This window comes from Pleurodeles waltl, unplaced genomic scaffold, assembly GCF_031143425.1.
Source record: "Pleurodeles waltl isolate 20211129_DDA unplaced genomic scaffold, aPleWal1.hap1.20221129 scaffold_295, whole genome shotgun sequence".
In the NCBI taxonomy this organism is placed as follows: Eukaryota; Metazoa; Chordata; class Amphibia; order Caudata; family Salamandridae; genus Pleurodeles; species Pleurodeles waltl.
This window is the reverse complement of record NW_027150001.1, coordinates 132870-150186: the sequence shown is the minus strand read 5'-3', so window position 1 is coordinate 150186 and position 17317 is coordinate 132870. Positions and strand designations below refer to the sequence as shown.

At 48.8% G+C, this 17317-nt stretch overlaps 6 non-coding genes across 6 annotated transcripts; 3 read left to right on the top strand and 3 right to left on the bottom strand.

The window, feature by feature from the left end:
- The first annotated feature begins 1109 nt into the window (after positions 1-1109).
- On the top strand, positions 1110-1219 carry TRNAL-CAA (transfer RNA leucine (anticodon CAA)). The gene is made up of 2 exons: positions 1110-1147; positions 1174-1219. It is a non-coding gene; the product is annotated as a tRNA-Leu (tRNA).
- Positions 1220-1517: 298 nt separating this feature from the next.
- Positions 1518-1590, bottom strand: TRNAK-CUU (transfer RNA lysine (anticodon CUU)). Its single transcript has one exon. It is a non-coding gene; the product is annotated as a tRNA-Lys (tRNA).
- A 5694-nt stretch (positions 1591-7284) lies between these two features.
- TRNAL-CAA (transfer RNA leucine (anticodon CAA)) lies at positions 7285-7394 on the top strand. The gene is made up of 2 exons: positions 7285-7322; positions 7349-7394. It is a non-coding gene; the product is annotated as a tRNA-Leu (tRNA).
- A 298-nt stretch (positions 7395-7692) lies between these two features.
- On the bottom strand, positions 7693-7765 carry TRNAK-CUU (transfer RNA lysine (anticodon CUU)). The gene has a single exon. It is a non-coding gene; the product is annotated as a tRNA-Lys (tRNA).
- A 5694-nt stretch (positions 7766-13459) lies between these two features.
- On the top strand, positions 13460-13569 carry TRNAL-CAA (transfer RNA leucine (anticodon CAA)). The gene is made up of 2 exons: positions 13460-13497; positions 13524-13569. It is a non-coding gene; the product is annotated as a tRNA-Leu (tRNA).
- Positions 13570-13867: 298 nt separating this feature from the next.
- Positions 13868-13940, bottom strand: TRNAK-CUU (transfer RNA lysine (anticodon CUU)). Its single transcript has one exon. It is a non-coding gene; the product is annotated as a tRNA-Lys (tRNA).
- Positions 13941-17317: the final 3377 nt, after the last annotated feature.

Below are 17317 nucleotides of genomic sequence, written 5' to 3'. Positions count from 1 at the left end.
ACATCGGGTCTCATAATGGCACAAAATGCCATCCGTACCTGTAATACCTTCGTAGACTGGGAAACAGCTGATTGGTTCATGCATCGAAAGAAATCTGGCATATAGGGTAACAACTGAAGCTATTCGTCTCTGTTCTTTGTTTTATTTCTAATAAAAGATCTGGAATTAAAAAATGTATGCACATATACTTATCTGTGTGAAAACAGTGTGCTGCAAATGGGTGTGTCACTTGTTCACATGGGCAAAGTTTGACTCCAGGCTCATGTTCAGGGGTGGGTTCCACTCGCCGGAGGAATGTCGGGCTTTTTTCACTTTTAAAAGCAAGAGAAGCCAGCTTTGAGCTACCGTGCCAGGTAGATCGCCTGGCTGACCATGGACCTCACTGGATGACCCCTGCTGAAAGGGGAAAGTCCACGCTGCAGCAAGCGCCCACTTCTCTTAGAGGCCAACTCAGCAGGAAGATGCGGTGGGGTAGCCTGCAATCCGGCCCATGTGCGGCTGGCGATTTCTGCCAGGGTATTTGGTGTTTATCTTCTGCTGCGGCTGGGAGCGGTAGCTCTCAGAGAAGGTGGTCCGTGCCTGTTGAGAGCGGTGATATATTTTTCCTAAGCACTTGCATGGTTGACTTTAGCGGAATGGAAGATTGCATGCTTAAATGCATCCTGCTCTCCGGTGTGTCGCTAAGAGGCAGCAAGTGCAGCACCTAGAAGGCGCCAGACGTAGCGCCCCCGGCCTGCACTCCAGAGGCCGGGGTAATTGATAATGGACCCTGCTGAGCAAGTGCGAGGACAGCGGCCCTGGGTGGCTGTGGGGGCGCAGCAGGGTGCCGTGGCGCGCAGTTTGGGTTCCCTGCAGCCGGCACGAGCCTCTGAGGAGGAGCGAGAGACGAGCACTGGAAAGGCAGCGGAGCCGAGGGCTGCGGTTCCTGGTTGGTGTAAAGCGGGGATTAGGGTTAAAGAGTGTGAGGTTGGGCCCTCGGGCCCTGGCTGCCAGGTGAGACACGAAGGTGTGTCCTGCTAAAGGGCACCCCGATAAAACCCAGAAACAGAGCTCGCGGAGGCGTGTCACATGCGTGATGATATCATATCCGGCCTTCACCTATCTCAGTTGTCAGGATGGCCGAGCGGTCTAAGGCGCCAGACTCAAGAGCTGTCTCTTCCCCTCAGCTGGGTGTTCTGGTCTCCGATTGGAGGCGTGGGTTCAAATCCCACTTCTGACACAACATTGTTTTTGCTCACTTAAACTCTCCATATTTACACACAGGTCATGGGAGTGCGGCGCAGCAGCGGAGTTAGAGGACGGGGAGCAGCGACCCCCTACAAGTGTGAACATGAAGAGAGCTCTCGTCCCCGCCCGTGTGCAGACATAAAGAGCTCTCGTCCCCGCCCGTGTGCAGACATAAATAACGAAATTGTAAAGTGAAGTCCCGAAAGGGCGCTGTTAATTTTTATAAAACCACTGTTGGAGGTGCGAACCCGAAGATAAAAAAACAGTACAGCACAAAAAAAATGTATCAGCGCCCAACGTGGGGCTCGAACCCACGACCCTGAGATTAAGAGTCTCATGCTCTACCGACTGAGCTAGCCGGGCCACATAACACAAACCTTGCGGTCCTTTGTGTGACTCCTCTGAAGAAACACACGTGTGCCGATTCTACTGTGTATTTTAAAGCTCCCGCTTCCAGTGCTGCAGCTCCCTCTGTCTCTACCTCTCGCTCTGCCTCAGTCTCATCACACCCCCCTGCCTGCCTCTGGATGGACCAAGCTGACACTCCACACTCACTGCTAGGAAGCCGCCTCTCCGCTCCCCGTTCGCCCTCTCCCTTCACTTCAATGGAAATATTCCAAAGCAGACGCTCTCCGCCTCCAGCCCCTGGCACCCCTGGCAGCTCTGCACCTCTGCAGGAGGCTCAAGGACGCGTGTCTGTCCAGCAGCTAGAGAATGGGGCTTTTCTGCATCTCATTTATACTTCCTTTTTTCGCTGGATTCAAGGACATGACAAACACACACTCCCACAGAGAGACTGTGAAGGACAGACTGAGCCCGCAGCGCCTCACAGCCGGCCTACAGTGAGCTACAGCAGCTGAACACAGTCAACGTACAACTCAATAGCACAGCTACAGGGCGCTTGTGAGGCCCTGGCAGGGACTGTCTCAGAAGGCCACACTGGCGCAGTGCAAACAGCTGCACCAAAGCTGCGCAGAAGCATCACAGGAACAGACTGGCACAGTGCAGACAGCTACACCACTGTAATCAAGAAGCACCTCAGGTACAGGCTGGTGCAGAACAGACTGGTGCAATGCAAAGCCCTGTACCCTGGAGGTGTGGAAGGATCACAGGTGCAGACTGGCACAGGACAGGCTCGTGCAATGCAGAGAGCTACAGCACTGATGTGAAGTGTCAAGATACAGACTGACACAGGGCAGACTGGTGCAATGCAGAGAGCTACAGCACTGATGTGAAGTATCACAGGAATGGCTGGAGCATAGTAGACTGCTGCCATGCAGAGCTACAGCACTGATGTGAAGCATCACATGTGCAGACTGGCACAAGGCAGACTGGCACAATGCAAAGACCTACAGCACTGATATGAAGCATCACAGCTACAGACTGGCACGTGACAGATTGGCACAATGTAGGCAGCTGCAATATGGTGTTTAATAAGCCTCACAGGTGCAGACTGGCATAGGGCATAGCTACAGCACTGATGTGAAGTATGAACGTCGGGACTGGCACAAGGTAGACTGGCACTGTGCAAAGATTTGAAGCATGGAGCTGTAGAAGGATCACAGGTGCAGACTGGCATAGGGCTGACTGACACAAAGTAGAGACCTAAAGGACAGATGGGACCTATCACAAGCACAGACTGGCATAGGGCACGCTGGCATAATGCAGAAAGTTACAGCACAATTCATATATGATGATTTTATATGTATTATTGAGATAGCCATCCATATTTTTTCTTAATAGTCAATAGCAGATTATTAGCACTGTTTCCTTTCATTAACAGGATCGGATAATAAGGGCGCATGAGTACTAGGAGAGACGATACCGGCATGGAACGTGCACCAGGGTTCGGTTGGTGGCTTCAATTTGTTTTCTTCGTTGGAGTTGGAAGATTTCAATTCTTAGAGTGCAGGTTATTTTGTTTGGTTATTGCAAAGAAAGATGAAGGACTAAGGAGGCAGAGATATTTATATGGAGAGCAGGCCTGGGATTGGGCATGTTATGGACTACTGGGAATGTTGGGATATGTAGTTTTTAACATTGATTGGCTGCTGTGACAATCCGCGCCTCCGTGTCCTTAATAGAATTGAAAATTCGTGACGCAATAGCTAGAATTTTTGGGGATTAAAGTACAGGTTTCTGGATGTGTTTAGAGGAGGCAGGGCTAAACCCGGCTTTGAGGCACCTTTCGTGAGTGGAAAGCGCTGTGGAATATGATGGGAGAGATTGTGAGGCAAACTGCAGGAGTTGTGTTTTCAAAGCCTGAGTAGTAATGGTGAAAAGCAGGAAGTCTGTAAAAAAAATTGGAATAAACCTTAAACAAAAAAATACTAATTGCTTAACTGGGGGCTCGAACCCGTGACCCTGATATTAAAAGGCTCGTGCACTACCAAGTGAGATAACCCTGCTCCTTTAGCTAGGCTTGGGCAATATATCTCTTTTCTGTGATGCACCAGGGAGTGTTGTCAGTAGAAGTCATTTCTTTTTAAGACCTCTGACTTCAGTCATGATCCTCTCCCTTTCTCTACCTCTTGCTCTGCTCCAGTCTCATGGACCACTTTCCCTAGACCTGCCTCTAGCTACAAACATGCATCTCTCTCGCTCAGCCTGTCTCAGGGTATATACATGTATCTGTCTCTTTGGACCTGCCTCTGGGTACATACATTTGTCTGTCCAAACTTTCCTCTGTGCACATATATGCATCTGACTCTCTGGATAGGACTCTGGTTACATATATGCACCTGTCTCCGCTTACAGTCGCCTGCCTGTCTATGTCTCTTTACTTCAATGGAAATACTCTAAAGCAGCCCACCCCTGCGCACGTCCCTACCTACTTTGCCGTTCTCAAATGCCACTTTATTAGTGGAATTTATTCTATTCTAAGCAGGCCTCCCCCCACACTTTACTACTGGCTTGTGGCCCTCCCTGAGCATATTAGCCTGCTTTGAAGTTTGTCAGCTTTACTTCCCACTTTATTTGAAGTTCCTATTGGCAGTTTCCTCTGCCCCTTTCAAATTCCCACTTTTCTGACCTGACACTCTACAGCAGTGCTTCCCAACCTTTTGACTTGTGTGAACCCCCACTTTATCACTACTGGAACCTGGGGACCCCCAATGAACCATTATTGGAATCTGGGGACCCCCCACTGAGTCATTACTGAAAGCTGGGGACCTAATCTGTTACTATTATTTGATTTTCTAAGTAATCACGGCCCCCAGAGGAGGCTTTGCGGACTCCTAGGGGTCCCCGGACCACAGGTTGGGAACCACTGCTCTACAGCATGGATGGTTATGAAGGAGAATCTGGGGAAGTTACCTTTTATGATGACTCCGTGGGGTCATTTGAGCGAGACCTTGTCTATGCCCTCGATGCTGGTGTTCGGCACACAGTCAATGTGGCCTTAGATAAAGCTACCCAGACGATTAAGCATCTCTTATTGGGTTTCACTGATCAGCAGGGCTGGGTCCCACATTGCAGCAGCCAGGAAGAGCTGCCGTTTTCGCAAGACCCTTCCGGCTCAAGTTCTGTTGCAAACCCTCACCAAGCTGATTTGAACAAATTGTAGAATCCTTGACTAGGGCGAACTGTTTCTCATCCTCATAGTCTCTTCATCTAAGAGCTGAGAGTAAGGAGGATTCAGATTCCTCGTCTTCCTCTAACAATCCGGATAAGGACACTGATTCTCCTCCCTGTAAATGAAAAGCCAAATCACGGCACACTCAAGTGGCTTCTCAGCCTCTGAAAGTACTCACTTTCGAACCCGAAGATACTGTCCGCCCTAGATCTTACTCCTGGGCTCCGCCTTCGGAGGTAGCCGAATACGTTCAAGCACACATTCGGCATTGTTTCGACAAAGATGTCAGGTCTCGGCTGAGATCTGAATGTCCTAGACATGATTTTCCCTCAAAGGTTACTGAGACTACGGAGATAGATCCCACCCTGGTAACCTATCTTAAGAATTTCTCCAAAGACCTTAAAAAGGGCATTGATCGTGCCTGGTGAGGCTGTCATGACAAACTCCTGGATGTCTCAGGCCCTCCTACTAAGATCTTGGAGCTGGGTTTTTAGGCTAAGGCATCAGGTATCCCTGTTAACCCTGAAGTTCTGGTTGGTTGGGCCCAGAGAGCCTTGTGCTTTCTGGAAAACCCAAAGTGAGCTATCTCTAGTGAGTGGCGGCGCTCCATTTTTAATCAAGATGGATCCCAAACTGACAGATTTGGCCTCGTCTGAATCAGGTCCTTTGGCTGAGGTACTGCTTTTTGGCTCTCCTTTTCTCAAGGAACTTTCGGGGTGCCACAGCGCACAGTTTGGGAATCACTGCTGTCCACGCTCCAGCACCATTTCCAGGGAAGTGTTAATAAACTGAAAACATTTTTTTTACAAATAAAGAACAGGGCGGTAGTATTTATAGTGACTGTGTTTCACAAACTTGAGAAAGTTGGCTCAACAGAAGAATTAAAGTGACTGCTTCACAGCAGGTGGGAGGCACTGTAATCCAGAACTGGACCTTAACACCAAGGACCCTGGGTAGAACAAAGAGGCGTTATGAAGTTGATTCCACAAAAATCATTCATTAAAAACTTTTTGTTTTTGTGTTCTAAAAAAAAAGTGCCAAGGAAAACAATTCTATAATTTATTACTTTACACCAGGCTCACTCTGAAACATTCTTAACCTAAACTTTATACAACCACAGAACCCATTTGTTAAAAATGTGTATTTGTATTAATGTTCAAACAGACCAAAACTCCATAATAAAACATTAAATATAAGGTGCACAATGCTCTGTGGATACTGAGCAGATACTGGAACACAGTATGTAATGTCATCTTATTTTGTGTGCATCTTGTGAACCAGTGAAGTAAGGAGAACACTTGGTAAATAAGTAGCCTCTCAAAATATAACTTCGTATGCAGCCTCATAAATATAGGTTCAATCAATGTAGAATTAACATCGGGTCTCATAATGGCACAAAATGCCATCCGTACCTGTAATACCTTCGTAGACTGGGAAACAGCTGATTGGTTCATGCATCGAAAGAAATCTGGCATATAGGGTAACAACTGAAGCTATTCGTCTCTGTTCTTTGTTTTATTTCTAATAAAAGATCTGGAATTAAAAAATGTATGCACATATACTTATCTGTGTGAAAACAGTGTGCTGCAAATGGGTGTGTCACTTGTTCACATGGGCAAAGTTTGACTCCAGGCTCATGTTCAGGGGTGGGTTCCACTCGCCGGAGGAATGTCGGGCTTTTTTCACTTTTAAAAGCAAGAGAAGCCAGCTTTGAGCTACCGTGCCAGGTAGATCGCCTGGCTGACCATGGACCTCACTGGATGACCCCTGCTGAAAGGGGAAAGTCCACGCTGCAGCAAGCGCCCACTTCTCTTAGAGGCCAACTCAGCAGGAAGATGCGGTGGGGTAGCCTGCAATCCGGCCCATGTGCGGCTGGCGATTTCTGCCAGGGTATTTGGTGTTTATCTTCTGCTGCGGCTGGGAGCGGTAGCTCTCAGAGAAGGTGGTCCGTGCCTGTTGAGAGCGGTGATATATTTTTTCTAAGCACTTGCATGGTTGACTTTAGCGGAATGGAAGATTGCATGCTTAAATGCATCCTGCTCTCCGGTGTGTCGCTAAGAGGCAGCAAGTGCAGCACCTAGAAGGCGCCAGACGTAGCGCCCCCGGCCTGCACTCCAGAGGCCGGGGTAATTGATAATGGACCCTGCTGAGCAAGTGCGAGGACAGCGGCCCTGGGTGGCTGTGGGGGCGCAGCAGGGTGCCGTGGCGCGCAGTTTGGGTTCCCTGCAGCCGGCACGAGCCTCTGAGGAGGAGCGAGAGACGAGCACTGGAAAGGCAGCGGAGCCGAGGGCTGCGGTTCCTGGTTGGTGTAAAGCGGGGATTAGGGTTAAAGAGTGTGAGGTTGGGCCCTCGGGCCCTGGCTGCCAGGTGAGACACGAAGGTGTGTCCTGCTAAAGGGCACCCCGATAAAACCCAGAAACAGAGCTCGCGGAGGCGTGTCACATGCGTGATGATATCATATCCGGCCTTCACCTATCTCAGTTGTCAGGATGGCCGAGCGGTCTAAGGCGCCAGACTCAAGAGCTGTCTCTTCCCCTCAGCTGGGTGTTCTGGTCTCCGATTGGAGGCGTGGGTTCAAATCCCACTTCTGACACAACATTGTTTTTGCTCACTTAAACTCTCCATATTTACACACAGGTCATGGGAGTGCGGCGCAGCAGCGGAGTTAGAGGACGGGGAGCAGCGACCCCCTACAAGTGTGAACATGAAGAGAGCTCTCGTCCCCGCCCGTGTGCAGACATAAAGAGCTCTCGTCCCCGCCCGTGTGCAGACATAAATAACGAAATTGTAAAGTGAAGTCCCGAAAGGGCGCTGTTAATTTTTATAAAACCACTGTTGGAGGTGCGAACCCGAAGATAAAAAAACAGTACAGCACAAAAAAAATGTATCAGCGCCCAACGTGGGGCTCGAACCCACGACCCTGAGATTAAGAGTCTCATGCTCTACCGACTGAGCTAGCCGGGCCACATAACACAAACCTTGCGGTCCTTTGTGTGACTCCTCTGAAGAAACACACGTGTGCCGATTCTACTGTGTATTTTAAAGCTCCCGCTTCCAGTGCTGCAGCTCCCTCTGTCTCTACCTCTCGCTCTGCCTCAGTCTCATCACACCCCCCTGCCTGCCTCTGGATGGACCAAGCTGACACTCCACACTCACTGCTAGGAAGCCGCCTCTCCGCTCCCCGTTCGCCCTCTCCCTTCACTTCAATGGAAATATTCCAAAGCAGACGCTCTCCGCCTCCAGCCCCTGGCACCCCTGGCAGCTCTGCACCTCTGCAGGAGGCTCAAGGACGCGTGTCTGTCCAGCAGCTAGAGAATGGGGCTTTTCTGCATCTCATTTATACTTCCTTTTTTCGCTGGATTCAAGGACATGACAAACACACACTCCCACAGAGAGACTGTGAAGGACAGACTGAGCCCGCAGCGCCTCACAGCCGGCCTACAGTGAGCTACAGCAGCTGAACACAGTCAACGTACAACTCAATAGCACAGCTACAGGGCGCTTGTGAGGCCCTGGCAGGGACTGTCTCAGAAGGCCACACTGGCGCAGTGCAAACAGCTGCACCAAAGCTGCGCAGAAGCATCACAGGAACAGACTGGCACAGTGCAGACAGCTACACCACTGTAATCAAGAAGCACCTCAGGTACAGGCTGGTGCAGAACAGACTGGTGCAATGCAAAGCCCTGTACCCTGGAGGTGTGGAAGGATCACAGGTGCAGACTGGCACAGGACAGGCTCGTGCAATGCAGAGAGCTACAGCACTGATGTGAAGTGTCAAGATACAGACTGACACAGGGCAGACTGGTGCAATGCAGAGAGCTACAGCACTGATGTGAAGTATCACAGGAATGGCTGGAGCATAGTAGACTGCTGCCATGCAGAGCTACAGCACTGATGTGAAGCATCACATGTGCAGACTGGCACAAGGCAGACTGGCACAATGCAAAGACCTACAGCACTGATATGAAGCATCACAGCTACAGACTGGCACGTGACAGATTGGCACAATGTAGGCAGCTGCAATATGGTGTTTAATAAGCCTCACAGGTGCAGACTGGCATAGGGCATAGCTACAGCACTGATGTGAAGTATGAACGTCGGGACTGGCACAAGGTAGACTGGCACTGTGCAAAGATTTGAAGCATGGAGCTGTAGAAGGATCACAGGTGCAGACTGGCATAGGGCTGACTGACACAAAGTAGAGACCTAAAGGACAGATGGGACCTATCACAAGCACAGACTGGCATAGGGCACGCTGGCATAATGCAGAAAGTTACAGCACAATTCATATATGATGATTTTATATGTATTATTGAGATAGCCATCCATATTTTTTCTTAATAGTCAATAGCAGATTATTAGCACTGTTTCCTTTCATTAACAGGATCGGATAATAAGGGCGCATGAGTACTAGGAGAGACGATACCGGCATGGAACGTGCACCAGGGTTCGGTTGGTGGCTTCAATTTGTTTTCTTCGTTGGAGTTGGAAGATTTCAATTCTTAGAGTGCAGGTTATTTTGTTTGGTTATTGCAAAGAAAGATGAAGGACTAAGGAGGCAGAGATATTTATATGGAGAGCAGGCCTGGGATTGGGCATGTTATGGACTACTGGGAATGTTGGGATATGTAGTTTTTAACATTGATTGGCTGCTGTGACAATCCGCGCCTCCGTGTCCTTAATAGAATTGAAAATTCGTGACGCAATAGCTAGAATTTTTGGGGATTAAAGTACAGGTTTCTGGATGTGTTTAGAGGAGGCAGGGCTAAACCCGGCTTTGAGGCACCTTTCGTGAGTGGAAAGCGCTGTGGAATATGATGGGAGAGATTGTGAGGCAAACTGCAGGAGTTGTGTTTTCAAAGCCTGAGTAGTATTGGTGAAAAGCAGGAAGTCTGTAAAAAAAATTGGAATAAACCTTAAACAAAAAAATACTAATTGCTTAACTGGGGGCTCGAACCCGTGACCCTGATATTAAAAGGCTCGTGCACTACCAAGTGAGATAACCCTGCTCCTTTAGCTAGGCTTGGGCAATATATCTCTTTTCTGTGATGCACCAGGGAGTGTTGTCAGTAGAAGTCATTTCTTTTTAAGACCTCTGACTTCAGTCATGATCCTCTCCCTTTCTCTACCTCTTGCTCTGCTCCAGTCTCATGGACCACTTTCCCTAGACCTGCCTCTAGCTACAAACATGCATCTCTCTCGCTCAGCCTGTCTCAGGGTATATACATGTATCTGTCTCTTTGGACCTGCCTCTGGGTACATACATTTGTCTGTCCAAACTTTCCTCTGTGCACATATATGCATCTGACTCTCTGGATAGGACTCTGGTTACATATATGCACCTGTCTCCGCTTACAGTCGCCTGCCTGTCTATGTCTCTTTACTTCAATGGAAATACTCTAAAGCAGCCCACCCCTGCGCACGTCCCTACCTACTTTGCCGTTCTCAAATGCCACTTTATTAGTGGAATTTATTCTATTCTAAGCAGGCCTCCCCCCACACTTTACTACTGGCTTGTGGCCCTCCCTGAGCATATTAGCCTGCTTTGAAGTTTGTCAGCTTTACTTCCCACTTTATTTGAAGTTCCTATTGGCAGTTTCCTCTGCCCCTTTCAAATTCCCACTTTTCTGACCTGACACTCTACAGCAGTGCTTCCCAACCTTTTGACTTGTGTGAACCCCCACTTTATCACTACTGGAACCTGGGGACCCCCAATGAACCATTATTGGAATCTGGGGACCCCCCACTGAGTCATTACTGAAAGCTGGGGACCTAATCTGTTACTATTATTTGATTTTCTAAGTAATCACGGCCCCCAGAGGAGGCTTTGCGGACTCCTAGGGGTCCCCGGACCACAGGTTGGGAACCACTGCTCTACAGCATGGATGGTTATGAAGGAGAATCTGGGGAAGTTACCTTTTATGATGACTCCGTGGGGTCATTTGAGCGAGACCTTGTCTATGCCCTCGATGCTGGTGTTCGGCACACAGTCAATGTGGCCTTAGATAAAGCTACCCAGACGATTAAGCATCTCTTATTGGGTTTCACTGATCAGCAGGGCTGGGTCCCACATTGCAGCAGCCAGGAAGAGCTGCCGTTTTCGCAAGACCCTTCCGGCTCAAGTTCTGTTGCAAACCCTCACCAAGCTGATTTGAACAAATTGTAGAATCCTTGACTAGGGCGAACTGTTTCTCATCCTCATAGTCTCTTCATCTAAGAGCTGAGAGTAAGGAGGATTCAGATTCCTCGTCTTCCTCTAACAATCCGGATAAGGACACTGATTCTCCTCCCTGTAAATGAAAAGCCAAATCACGGCACACTCAAGTGGCTTCTCAGCCTCTGAAAGTACTCACTTTCGAACCCGAAGATACTGTCCGCCCTAGATCTTACTCCTGGGCTCCGCCTTCGGAGGTAGCCGAATACGTTCAAGCACACATTCGGCATTGTTTCGACAAAGATGTCAGGTCTCGGCTGAGATCTGAATGTCCTAGACATGATTTTCCCTCAAAGGTTACTGAGACTACGGAGATAGATCCCACCCTGGTAACCTATCTTAAGAATTTCTCCAAAGACCTTAAAAAGGGCATTGATCGTGCCTGGTGAGGCTGTCATGACAAACTCCTGGATGTCTCAGGCCCTCCTACTAAGATCTTGGAGCTGGGTTTTTAGGCTAAGGCATCAGGTATCCCTGTTAACCCTGAAGTTCTGGTTGGTTGGGCCCAGAGAGCCTTGTGCTTTCTGGAAAACCCAAAGTGAGCTATCTCTAGTGAGTGGCGGCGCTCCATTTTTAATCAAGATGGATCCCAAACTGACAGATTTGGCCTCGTCTGAATCAGGTCCTTTGGCTGAGGTACTGCTTTTTGGCTCTCCTTTTCTCAAGGAACTTTCGGGGTGCCACAGCGCACAGTTTGGGAATCACTGCTGTCCACGCTCCAGCACCATTTCCAGGGAAGTGTTAATAAACTGAAAACATTTTTTTTACAAATAAAGAACAGGGCGGTAGTATTTATAGTGACTGTGTTTCACAAACTTGAGAAAGTTGGCTCAACAGAAGAATTAAAGTGACTGCTTCACAGCAGGTGGGAGGCACTGTAATCCAGAACTGGACCTTAACACCAAGGACCCTGGGTAGAACAAAGAGGCGTTATGAAGTTGATTCCACAAAAATCATTCATTAAAAACTTTTTGTTTTTGTGTTCTAAAAAAAAAGTGCCAAGGAAAACAACTCTATAATTTATTACTTTACACCAGGCTCACTCTGAAACATTCTTAACCTAAACTTTATACAACCACAGAACCCATTTGTTAAAAATGTGTATTTGTATTAATGTTCAAACAGACCAAAACTCCATAATAAAACATTAAATATAAGGTGCACAATGCTCTGTGGATACTGAGCAGATACTGGAACACAGTATGTAATGTCATCTTATTTTGTGTGCATCTTGTGAACCAGTGAAGTAAGGAGAACACTTGGTAAATAAGTAGCCTCTCAAAATATAACTTCGTATGCAGCCTCATAAATATAGGTTCAATCAATGTAGAATTAACATCGGGTCTCATAATGGCACAAAATGCCATCCGTACCTGTAATACCTTCGTAGACTGGGAAACAGCTGATTGGTTCATGCATCGAAAGAAATCTGGCATATAGGGTAACAACTGAAGCTATTCGTCTCTGTTCTTTGTTTTATTTCTAATAAAAGATCTGGAATTAAAAAATGTATGCACATATACTTATCTGTGTGAAAACAGTGTGCTGCAAATGGGTGTGTCACTTGTTCACATGGGCAAAGTTTGACTCCAGGCTCATGTTCAGGGGTGGGTTCCACTCGCCGGAGGAATGTCGGGCTTTTTTCACTTTTAAAAGCAAGAGAAGCCAGCTTTGAGCTACCGTGCCAGGTAGATCGCCTGGCTGACCATGGACCTCACTGGATGACCCCTGCTGAAAGGGGAAAGTCCACGCTGCAGCAAGCGCCCACTTCTCTTAGAGGCCAACTCAGCAGGAAGATGCGGTGGGGTAGCCTGCAATCCGGCCCATGTGCGGCTGGCGATTTCTGCCAGGGTATTTGGTGTTTATCTTCTGCTGCGGCTGGGAGCGGTAGCTCTCAGAGAAGGTGGTCCGTGCCTGTTGAGAGCGGTGATATATTTTTCCTAAGCACTTGCATGGTTGACTTTAGCGGAATGGAAGATTGCATGCTTAAATGCATCCTGCTCTCCGGTGTGTCGCTAAGAGGCAGCAAGTGCAGCACCTAGAAGGCGCCAGACGTAGCGCCCCCGGCCTGCACTCCAGAGGCCGGGGTAATTGATAATGGACCCTGCTGAGCAAGTGCGAGGACAGCGGCCCTGGGTGGCTGTGGGGGCGCAGCAGGGTGCCGTGGCGCGCAGTTTGGGTTCCCTGCAGCCGGCACGAGCCTCTGAGGAGGAGCGAGAGACGAGCACTGGAAAGGCAGCGGAGCCGAGGGCTGCGGTTCCTGGTTGGTGTAAAGCGGGGATTAGGGTTAAAGAGTGTGAGGTTGGGCCCTCGGGCCCTGGCTGCCAGGTGAGACACGAAGGTGTGTCCTGCTAAAGGGCACCCCGATAAAACCCAGAAACAGAGCTCGCGGAGGCGTGTCACATGCGTGATGATATCATATCCGGCCTTCACCTATCTCAGTTGTCAGGATGGCCGAGCGGTCTAAGGCGCCAGACTCAAGAGCTGTCTCTTCCCCTCAGCTGGGTGTTCTGGTCTCCGATTGGAGGCGTGGGTTCAAATCCCACTTCTGACACAACATTGTTTTTGCTCACTTAAACTCTCCATATTTACACACAGGTCATGGGAGTGCGGCGCAGCAGCGGAGTTAGAGGACGGGGAGCAGCGACCCCCTACAAGTGTGAACATGAAGAGAGCTCTCGTCCCCGCCCGTGTGCAGACATAAAGAGCTCTCGTCCCCGCCCGTGTGCAGACATAAATAACGAAATTGTAAAGTGAAGTCCCGAAAGGGCGCTGTTAATTTTTATAAAACCACTGTTGGAGGTGCGAACCCGAAGATAAAAAAACAGTACAGCACAAAAAAAATGTATCAGCGCCCAACGTGGGGCTCGAACCCACGACCCTGAGATTAAGAGTCTCATGCTCTACCGACTGAGCTAGCCGGGCCACAGAACACAAACCTTGCGGTCCTTTGTGTGACTCCTCTGAAGAAACACACGTGTGCCGATTCTACTGTGTATTTTAAAGCTCCCGCTTCCAGTGCTGCAGCTCCCTCTGTCTCTACCTCTCGCTCTGCCTCAGTCTCATCACACCCCCCTGCCTGCCTCTGGATGGACCAAGCTGACACTCCACACTCACTGCTAGGAAGCCGCCTCTCCGCTCCCCGTTCGCCCTCTCCCTTCACTTCAATGGAAATATTCCAAAGCAGACGCTCTCCGCCTCCAGCCCCTGGCACCCCTGGCAGCTCTGCACCTCTGCAGGAGGCTCAAGGACGCGTGTCTGTCCAGCAGCTAGAGAATGGGGCTTTTCTGCATCTCATTTATACTTCCTTTTTTCGCTGGATTCAAGGACATGACAAACACACACTCCCACAGAGAGACTGTGAAGGACAGACTGAGCCCGCAGCGCCTCACAGCCGGCCTACAGTGAGCTACAGCAGCTGAACACAGTCAACGTACAACTCAATAGCACAGCTACAGGGCGCTTGTGAGGCCCTGGCAGGGACTGTCTCAGAAGGCCACACTGGCGCAGTGCAAACAGCTGCACCAAAGCTGCGCAGAAGCATCACAGGAACAGACTGGCACAGTGCAGACAGCTACACCACTGTAATCAAGAAGCACCTCAGGTACAGGCTGGTGCAGAACAGACTGGTGCAATGCAAAGCCCTGTACCCTGGAGGTGTGGAAGGATCACAGGTGCAGACTGGCACAGGACAGGCTCGTGCAATGCAGAGAGCTACAGCACTGATGTGAAGTGTCAAGATACAGACTGACACAGGGCAGACTGGTGCAATGCAGAGAGCTACAGCACTGATGTGAAGTATCACAGGAATGGCTGGAGCATAGTAGACTGCTGCCATGCAGAGCTACAGCACTGATGTGAAGCATCACATGTGCAGACTGGCACAAGGCAGACTGGCACAATGCAAAGACCTACAGCACTGATATGAAGCATCACAGCTACAGACTGGCACGTGACAGATTGGCACAATGTAGGCAGCTGCAATATGGTGTTTAATAAGCCTCACAGGTGCAGACTGGCATAGGGCATAGCTACAGCACTGATGTGAAGTATGAACGTCGGGACTGGCACAAGGTAGACTGGCACTGTGCAAAGATTTGAAGCATGGAGCTGTAGAAGGATCACAGGTGCAGACTGGCATAGGGCTGACTGACACAAAGTAGAGACCTAAAGGACAGATGGGACCTATCACAAGCACAGACTGGCATAGGGCACGCTGGCATAATGCAGAAAGTTACAGCACAATTCATATATGATGATTTTATATGTATTATTGAGATAGCCATCCATATTTTTTCTTAATAGTCAATAGCAGATTATTAGCACTGTTTCCTTTCATTAACAGGATCGGATAATAAGGGCGCATGAGTACTAGGAGAGACGATACCGGCATGGAACGTGCACCAGGGTTCGGTTGGTGGCTTCAATTTGTTTTCTTCGTTGGAGTTGGAAGATTTCAATTCTTAGAGTGCAGGTTATTTTGTTTGGTTATTGCAAAGAAAGATGAAGGACTAAGGAGGCAGAGATATTTATATGGAGAGCAGGCCTGGGATTGGGCATGTTATGGACTACTGGGAATGTTGGGATATGTAGTTTTTAACATTGATTGGCTGCTGTGACAATCCGCGCCTCCGTGTCCTTAATAGAATTGAAAATTCGTGACGCAATAGCTAGAATTTTTGGGGATTAAAGTACAGGTTTCTGGATGTGTTTAGAGGAGGCAGGGCTAAACCCGGCTTTGAGGCACCTTTCGTGAGTGGAAAGCGCTGTGGAATATGATGGGAGAGATTGTGAGGCAAACTGCAGGAGTTGTGTTTTCAAAGCCTGAGTAGTATTGGTGAAAAGCAGGAAGTCTGTAAAAAAAATTGGAATAAACCTTAAACAAAAAAATACTAATTGCTTAACTGGGGGCTCGAACCCGTGACCCTGATATTAAAAGGCTCGTGCACTACCAAGTGAGATAACCCTGCTCCTTTAGCTAGGCTTGGGCAATATATCTCTTTTCTGTGATGCACCAGGGAGTGTTGTCAGTAGAAGTCATTTCTTTTTAAGACCTCTGACTTCAGTCATGATCCTCTCCCTTTCTCTACCTCTTGCTCTGCTCCAGTCTCATGGACCACTTTCCCTAGACCTGCCTCTAGCTACAAACATGCATCTCTCTCGCTCAGCCTGTCTCAGGGTATATACATGTATCTGTCTCTTTGGACCTGCCTCTGGGTACATACATTTGTCTGTCCAAACTTTCCTCTGTGCACATATATGCATCTGACTCTCTGGATAGGACTCTGGTTACATATATGCACCTGTCTCCGCTTACAGTCGCCTGCCTGTCTATGTCTCTTTACTTCAATGGAAATACTCTAAAGCAGCCCACCCCTGCGCACGTCCCTACCTACTTTGCCGTTCTCAAATGCCACTTTATTAGTGGAATTTATTCTATTCTAAGCAGGCCTCCCCCCACACTTTACTACTGGCTTGTGGCCCTCCCTGAGCATATTAGCCTGCTTTGAAGTTTGTCAGCTTTACTTCCCACTTTATTTGAAGTTCCTATTGGCAGTTTCCTCTGCCCCTTTCAAATTCCCACTTTTCTGACCTGACACTCTACAGCAGTGCTTCCCAACCTTTTGACTTGTGTGAACCCCCACTTTATCACTACTGGAACCTGGGGACCCCCAATGAACCATTATTGGAATCTGGGGACCCCCCACTGAGTCATTACTGAAAGCTGGGGACCTAATCTGTTACTATTATTTGATTTTCTAAGTAATCACGGCCCCCAGAGGAGGCTTTGCGGACTCCTAGGGGTCCCCGGACCACAGGTTGGGAACCACTGCTCTACAGCATGGATGGTTATGAAGGAGAATCTGGGGAAGTTACCTTTTATGATGACTCCGTGGGGTCATTTGAGCGAGACCTTGTCTATGCCCTCGATGCTGGTGTTCGGCACACAGTCAATGTGGCCTTAGATAAAGCTACCCAGACGATTAAGCATCTCTTATTGGGTTTCACTGATCAGCAGGGCTGGGTCCCACATTGCAGCAGCCAGGAAGAGCTGCCGTTTTCGCAAGACCCTTCCGGCTCAAGTTCTGTTGCAAACCCTCACCAAGCTGATTTGAACAAATTGTAGAATCCTTGACTAGGGCGAACTGTTTCTCATCCTCATAGTCTCTTCATCTAAGAGCTGAGAGTAAGGAGGATTCAGATTCCTCGTCTTCCTCTAACAATCCGGATAAGGACACTGATTCTCCTCCCTGTAAATGAAAAGCCAAATCACGGCACACTCAAGTGGCTTCTCAGCCTCT